The 6,000-nt window shown below is 35.9% G+C and overlaps 1 pseudogene; it reads left to right on the top strand.

Moving 5' to 3' along the window:
* The first annotated feature begins 3,758 nt into the window (after positions 1 to 3,758).
* LOC104701902 (kunitz trypsin inhibitor 2 pseudogene) lies at positions 3,759 to 4,423 on the top strand (annotated as a pseudogene).
* Positions 4,424 to 6,000: the final 1,577 nt, after the last annotated feature.

Genomic DNA, 6,000 nt, shown 5'->3' on the forward strand with positions numbered 1-6,000 from the left:
TTTAAGATAGGAAAAAGACGTGAACATGTTTACTCTACACAAGAGGAGGGCACAAGGTTATCTCCCCAAGGGAGGAAGGTGGAGGAGGTTGGACGCAAGGTTATCTCCCCAAGGGAGGAAGGCAGAGTCAAGGTTCTATCCATGCTGGAGGAGGTTGGATGCAAGGTTCTCTCCATAACGGATGAGGGCGGAGCCGAGGTTTTTTTCATGGTGGTCATACATTATTGTGATGATACATCATAGCCAACAATTTTAGTAATTAAAAACCTATGCAAAAGTGAAAGTAAAATAATTGCTTTAATGTGTTCATATAGACATTTACATATAAAAAATATTTGTAACATAGAGTATATTTAGAAGTTAAAAATTATACTTTTGATAATAACATACATAAAAGATTTGTAAATAGATAAATCAATGTATTATAACAAAAATAAAAATTTATAAATAACGTACAACAAATTTTAATACATTTTTGTTAAATTTAATTTAATTTATAAAACTTTAAACCCGCACATCAGGCGGGTACTCATCTAGTAATCTATAAAGTCACGTATTATATCACAAATTTTTTGTATGGTATTTTTCATAACCGTTTATTACAGAATTAATCATGATCACTCATAAAGGTACTTACCTAGCGAACTCCCAAATTTCTTTTATTTTATTTTTTTCTGTTGAGAGAGAGAGAATCAACTTCACAATTGAGACTTTTTTTTTTTTGTTGGAAGGGTTATTGTATTTGAATCCTCCAATTCGATTACAAAAGGGAGTTGTTGTGTTGTATAATTACAACGATCGTGATATCCAAGTAAAGCACATCCTATATTTTTTAGAAATAGGAATAAACATCCATTTCAGGAATAATTAAATCGCTTAAGTCGTTAGGTGTCCCTGTGTGAATGTCACTGGAGCTATATCACATGTCTATGTGGTTAGGGGATGTCTTAAGTGTTAATTAATTACGATACACTTGTAGACTATACATATATAATTAAGGTCGAGTGTTCTACATGCATTTTCCTCTCAATTCTTCTGAACGCATGGCATGATTCACTCTTTTCTTTTTTTTTCCACTTCTTGATTCTTATCGCTTTCTGGTAATTAAATTGGATTACTAATTTTTGAGTTTTTTTTTTCCTAATTTTAGACTGGTTGTGAAATCAGGCATGGTCCTTGTTTTCAGTACATTGTTTAAATGAATAAGAAAGAAAAATATGAACGGATACAAAGATAGTTGAGAATCATCCCTATCTCTCACTCTTTGAAATCTTGTCTTTTTCCCTTGAATTATTTGATCTATTTTGATAAAGCCTATAAACTCTCTTTCTTCATATTGTTTTTTTTACCATGGACCATTGTGCATTTTCCTCGTGCTTAAATCGAAGTTCGAATCGATAACCAAAGAGTCTAAGATAACCGGAGTAGTCGTGTTTAATTACAGTGAACTTAATTCTGATAAAGGTGGAGATTCAAAGATCTCAAAGTTTAAAGAGTTACAAGAGTAGGTATTCCCCAATACCATAAACAAGAAAATAAAAGATTTCGAGGTGAACACCATGAGAGCTATGGAGCAAATGCAGTGAAGCAGATAGAAACATGAGAGATCATGGATACTCGAAAGATCATCATCGAGTGAAACGATGGATGACAGAATTGTCAAGGTCAAAAGACGCGTAGACGTTGTAGAAGGATCCAAAGCCAAGACGCTCGCCAAGACGAGGTACACTAGAAGTGAGATGGCAGAGATTCCGGGGACCATGGTTGTAGGGTCCAAGGTAGGATGGTGTAGAGCCCAGGTCAGAAGGTATCTTCCATTGGACCAAGGGTAGTCTTCAATCCATAGGGTCCGAGAGCTGGAGGAGGTACTGAAGTAGAGTGTCTTGAAGTCGTTGAGTGAGTAAATTGGAGAGCAGGGCGATAGACCATAAGACTTTATGCCAATACAAACAGATCTTCCAAGGAAAACTAAAACCATGTGTCAATGATAAAGGTCAAACTGTAATAATACAGGTGGGTTCTCTCTCACTTGGGGCCCTTGGCCAAGGAGATTAAGAAATCCACACAAAGCATGTAGCCAGTAAGACCAAAGAAAATGCAGAGTAGGCTTGGTCGATTTAGTTTTGGACAACACGGACAGGGTTTGTTTGAAAGAGGGTGGGTGAAGATTAGGTTCCAAGCTCTTGAGGGTATAAAACATATCTCTTTCTGATTCACTCTTTTCTTTTTTTTTTCTATTTCTTGATTCTTATCGCTTTCTGGTAATTAAATTGAATTACTAAGTTTTGAGTTTTTTTTTTCCTAATTTTAGACTGGTTGTGAAATCAGGCATGGTCCTTGTTTTCAGTACATTGTTTAAATGAATAAGAAAGAAAAATATGAACGGATACAAAGATAGTTGAGAATCATCCCTATCTCTCACTCTTTGAAATCTTGTCTTTTTCCCTTGAATTATTTGATCTATTTTGATAAAGACTATAAACTCTCTTTCTTCATATTGTTTTTTTTTACCATGGACCATTGTGCATTTTCCTCGTGCTTAAATCGAAGTTCGAATCGATAACCAAAGAGTCTAAGATAACCGGAGTAGTCGTGTTTAATTACAGTGAACTTAATTCTGATAAACTTACTAACCATATTTAATTAGTGCTCTCTAATATTAGGCTTATATATGGTGGTCCTTAATAACTTTTTTGTTGGAAGGTTATATCTTTTTAATTCTCAAATTCGACTACAAAAGGAGTTGTTGTTTTGTTTAATTGCAGGCATCTTTTATATATGTAAAAAAACTCTTTGAAAAAAAAGAAAAAAAATATAGAGTCAATTTTTTTTTTTAGACAAAGAAAAAACATGTTATGACTTAAGAGACTTACGAAATAAAAAACATGTTATGACTTACGAATTAAAAACATGTTATGACTATTGACTTAAGAGACTTACGAATTAAACGTCACGATGGGATAATATTCAATTTAGGAATAAAACGCACAAAAGATTACGTACGTGTTGTCCGCAGCGTTGGATCAAGAAGTCTACTACTGGAAGATTATGCATATATTGGCAAGTTTTACGATCTGCCCTTTTCTTCCATCTCTTGATTCATATCGCTTTCTGATTATACAAAAACTGAATTTTTCATTATAGCGAATTTCTTTAGTAGTGAACTATCATCACATATTTATTATTTTGTCAGAAAAAAGTGGAGATAATTTTGATTCATGATTTAGCAGCTTGTTTAAATTAACAAAAATACACATTCTTTGGTTATGCGTGGAGCCGTTTGTCATATTCAAATGTGACGTTGGTACTTAGATTCGATGTATTAAGCATCATTTGTAGGATTAGCAGGCCAACTTGTGTCTAGAGATGTTGGTAATCATTCTATACGTTGAATAATCACTCATCCTCTGGAGTTGTTGTTTTGCTATATAAATTTGTTAGCATGGACATTGTGCATGTTTCTCGTGTTGAAATTCTAATTTTGAATCGATTATTATATTCTAAACCCCTCTTTTCAAGCCTCACTATAGTAGAAAGATAGACATTAAGGACCCATCACAAAAATGATCAGAATGTGACAGTGTCGAAAAAAGCCAAGCGTTTATAGCTGACACTTTTAGGTTTTACTCAACCAAATGGTAGTTACTGCCAATGCCATGCTCGATTTAACTACATGAGAACTCCTATAAATACCGATAGAAAATATTCTTGTGTTCCACAACTCAAACCCCTCAGAAAAGTAAACATTAAATCTTTAAAAACACAAAACCATCAAAATGAATAAATCTGCAGTGGTCTCTTTTCTCATCACTCTCCTGTTAGGTGCAGCTGTCTACATCCAAGCAGGCGAACCGGTGAAGGAAACTGTTGGAAATGATCTTAAAACCGATCAACAATACTACATCCAGCCAGTCAATACCAACTTCCCCGGAGGTGGTCTTGTCCCAGCCCCCCCCCCCCCCCCCCCCCTACACTAGGTTCCTTATGTCCACTTGGCATCGTCCAAACAGCTATTGCGTTCATACCAGGCGTACCAGTTAGCTTCTCATTTCCAAACTCAACCATGAAAACAACCATTTCTACAGATGATTATCTAAATATTGAGTTTAAGTCCAAATTCTGGCTCCGCGATAAGCTTTCCAAGTTTTGGGAAGTCGATGAATCCTCATCAGCTACCGAAGAGCCTTCCATTCTCGTTGGTGGTACAAAGCAGGAACAGAATAGCTGGTTCAAGATTGAGAAAGCCGGAGAACGAGCCGGAGCAAACACCTATAAGCTGACCAGCTTTGCCGGACTTATTGGAACTAAGCAAGGAGCTTTAGGGATACCACGACTAGCTAGTTCTTACCAATGATAAGGCTAAAACCTTACTCGTCATATTCAAAAAGTTTGATGAAGCGACTATTACTACTTCTACTTCTCTGGTTGAGAAGTTAGGTCTAAGAATGTTCCCGCTCTAGCTACTAGTCAACTGGTCAAAATCATGTAAAAAAAAAGCATGCATTCTTAGATAATACCCGCATGCATTAACTAAGCGACTATTACTACTTCTACTTCTCTAAGAATGTTCCCGTTCTAGCTACTGGTCAAAATCATGTAAAAAAAAGCCTGAGACTCGTCCATGGTAGGAAATAATGGGTTGAAATAATACCCGCATGCAAGTTTTTATTTTCCATAAATAAAATAAAATTATCCTTTATAGCGCATTATTATTTATGCATGGTCCGGCTTGTCAATGAGACTGCTAATTATAATATTTGGGAAATAGGATAATACACCTTACAAAATCAAGATATTTAAATTCAATAACGAAAATGTGGGTTTGATTGACTCTCTCAATCGGTGGAGAAATAGACTTGTTTGAATCACACAAACAATTCTAATCCTTTAATCTCAAGAATCAAATGAATCTCTCAAATGAAACTTAAAGACAAACTTGCTTAAACAAAGACACTCTTTGAATAAAACAAAACAAACATTATATAACGATGATTGAAAGGTGCATAATACAATGATGATGGAAGAACTTATATAACGCTCAATACAAACGGTCTAAAGTGTAAAGAAAGGAAACTTAAAAATCAACATAAATGAGAGATTTTGTGTGCAACAATGAATATGGCCGTTGGTGATGGGTGGTGAGCTCATTTTGGTCTTCTAATAGGAGAAAATAAATGATAATCACGTGCATTGATTTTCCTAGCAGTTGGAGATCAAAAGAGAAATGTAGTCTTGGCCAAAGATGGAAAGTAAGATCTCCTCTATACTTGGATGCGAACCAAGGGCTTCTAGTGTGTCTCTTCTTCCGCTGGAGGGCCTCAAATGTGTGGATAAACGAACAGAAAATGACCTGTTGCAGTGTGAACTCCTTAAGTGCATTTAGCGCCAAATTAGGAAAGTTGAGGGAAATATAAATTCGCCTAATCCTCTGGGTGCTCGAGCATGGGAAAGTGTTAGCTAACTCTCCCGTATGGTTAGATGTGTGTCCTGAGTGATCCTTGGTTGATGATGACTTGATGTCCTCATCACTTCCCCACCTTGTTGCGTCTCGCTCTCTCTCTTCTCAGATCAGACGCATATAGCCTCATTCATAATTTATTTTGAATCATCAGTTTAGTCCTACCATGGCTGAGTTTCCAGCAAAGAAGAGCCCTAATTCCAAAAACAGGAATAACATCACCACCAAATGCTCTTCCTTGGTGAAACAGCATTGTGCCCGTCTTTAATTATATACTCCGCCGCTGCACCACCATGCGCTCCTCCGCGCCTACATCTATCACGAAGACGACTAAATATTTATAATTTAGATACTCTCCCTTTTGTTATTATAACATTTATGACTATATGGATATTGTTACGAATAATTGTATTATTGTATGAATGTTCATTATGGGCCCATTATTGTATGGAATAGAGAATAATACAAGAGAACAATTCCCTAAACCTAAAAAAAAAAAACCCTAGCCGAGACGTTCTCGATGACATCTTCTTTCCGATTCT

Source organism: Camelina sativa, chromosome 7 (genome assembly GCF_030686135.1).
Source record: "Camelina sativa cultivar CO46 ecotype springtype chromosome 7, ASM3068613v1".
NCBI classification, from domain to species: domain Eukaryota; kingdom Viridiplantae; phylum Streptophyta; class Magnoliopsida; order Brassicales; family Brassicaceae; genus Camelina; species Camelina sativa.